Source organism: Chanos chanos, chromosome 13 (assembly GCF_902362185.1).
Source record: "Chanos chanos chromosome 13, fChaCha1.1, whole genome shotgun sequence".
Classification (NCBI taxonomy): domain Eukaryota; kingdom Metazoa; phylum Chordata; class Actinopteri; order Gonorynchiformes; family Chanidae; genus Chanos; species Chanos chanos.
Window position 1 is genome coordinate 6337811 of NC_044507.1, and position 2500 is coordinate 6340310.

The window sequence follows — 2500 nt, forward strand, 5'->3', positions numbered from 1 at the left end:
GCACACACACACACACGCACACGCACACACACACACATGCACACACACACACGTACACACACACACACACACATGCACACGCACACACACGTACACACACACGCACACGTACACACACACACACACACACACACACACATTCACTCACACCTCACACAAGCATCCCTGTCTGCCCTCACATATCTGTACATGATGATGAATACTGTGAAAAACATCACCTGTAATTAAAGGGGAGGGAGAAAGAGGGGTTTTTTTTTGTGTGTGTGAAATTTGTGAACAAATTGAAATATTTCTTATGAGGAGTGTAAATGAAATGAGACTCGTTACTGAAACATTGGCGGGTCTGGCACAACTCTTTCTTTTACTTTGCATTTCATATCTGCAATGGCCTCCACCACATGAATGTTTCCCTATTGACACTAGATACTCCGTCTCTGCTTCTGCCCTCACTGAACTCATCTATTCACAGAACGAGTGAGAGGCAGAGAGGCAGTGGAGTGAAAGAGCACAGTAATTACTGGCGTCTCACACACAAGGTCAGGAACTTACTGATTCTAAGTTACTCAAACATGTGTTTTACCAAGAGCGTAAAAAAATTCACCATTGACAGATCAGATTTAGAGATTTAGGGGATAAAACAACACATATAAGGGGCTAAATTAACACCATATGGAGATATTGCTTAAATGCATGTGAGAGGAAGAGAGGGTTTCTAACATTTAAAAAAAATATATATATATATAAATTCCTTGTGGAGAGGAAGTCCAAGGTCGATTTTCCAGTTGTTTTCCTCTAAGTGTGTCCTGAGGTTTTACACATCCCTAAAAATAGTGGAGTAGATGGATATCAATAATTAAAACTTCTGCTGACATGTAAAAAAAAAAAAAAGAGGTCAACTTCACCTCACAAATTATTGAAACTGGATGTTTTCATAAACATTTACTTCACAAATTACCAGACAATTCTCAGATGGCTGTTCATTAAAAATGCTCTTTAGAATGTTCCAGAGCAAAAAAAAAAACAAAACAAAACAACAACAAGAAGAACAACAAGAACAACCACCCAAAAAAAAAAAAAAAGTCCAGCTAGAACAAACAGAACATTAGCTGTCATGCCTCATCCTGCATCAGGACTGAATACATTTCTGTTCCTCTCAGTCACATGATTAATTCACTTCCTGTTCTTTTTTTTGTTTTGTTTTGTTTTGTTTTGTCACAGTGCGTTTCACGTTTGATTGCAGCCGGTCCTCTCATCTCCTCTCCTCCTCTGGTCTGACGACTTGGCCACAGGTTGTGAGAATGCTGTGCGGAAACAGGGACAGATGTGGATCCTTTAGTCATGGCAACCTTTAGCTATAGTCCTTTCACAACACCCACAGTCCTTCTGAAGCTTAGGAATCAACATGTAATTACTCACAGTCAGCCTGGACAACAGTGGCACAGTCTGAAAAACCAGCACCTCCAACAATCCATTTAAAGATACGGAAAAATGTCGATAAAACGCTGAGTCAAGCCTCAGAAGGTTTAATATGTTTTTCAAAAAAAAAAATTGTAATATCACATTATGTAACTAAAACATTCCAAAATCATTGTATGTCTAATAAACCATGTTGTTCCAGATATGCTATCGATACCTGGGCTTTAAAGTGATTGCAAACAATTTAACCAAGTAGCCATGGTAACGAGTCTACCGTGCTTTCATCTAAGCTGTTTCACTTCTCCTGCATGAAGATGTTCTCTCTCTCTTTTTTTTTTTTTTCAAAAAGTCAGTCTGTTCAACAATAACTTGGCTGGATATACTTTCATAAAACCACATACACTGATTTTGTTGAAATGAAGCCTTGACTTGTGGAACTCATCAGAACTCATCCCCGTCAGTTTTATGGCATGGTCTTTCTGGAGAAAGAAATGCAGATGGTGTATCATGATATGTTTTAAATTTGAAGATAATATTATACAGGTATGGAAATTTGAGCGGAGGGAAACAGCATCCGGATACAAAAATGAGCTGCTTTCATTAAAAAGGTCCCTTGGGAATTGATACACACACACACACACACGCACACACACACACACTGCAGGGTTCCAGTAACATTGAGCTTTGATATTTGTGTGTGTGTGTGTGTGTGTGTGTGGCTGAAAGGAGAGGAATCTCTAGAGCTCTGGTAAGAGATAGGGTGGTGTGGCATGCAAGTTTGTAAATCAGGACACACACACACACACACACGCACACACAGACAATACATCACTTTCATGCATTAAACATAGACAGCGTATCAGTGCTAAGACAGAGCTGTGCCACGCCCTCCAGGCCCCGATAATGGCCATGCTGCCCAGGGCGGAGGAAGACCTTTTGACTCTTCCTCTGTGGTGTTTCAGGAAGGAAGAGTTTATCAGTCTTTACCTACAGACAGAGTGCAACAAGGCACAGTCTGTCACGGCACGAACACCCACAAAATACAGGGGACAAAAAAAAACCCCAGTTACAAAAACTATTCCGT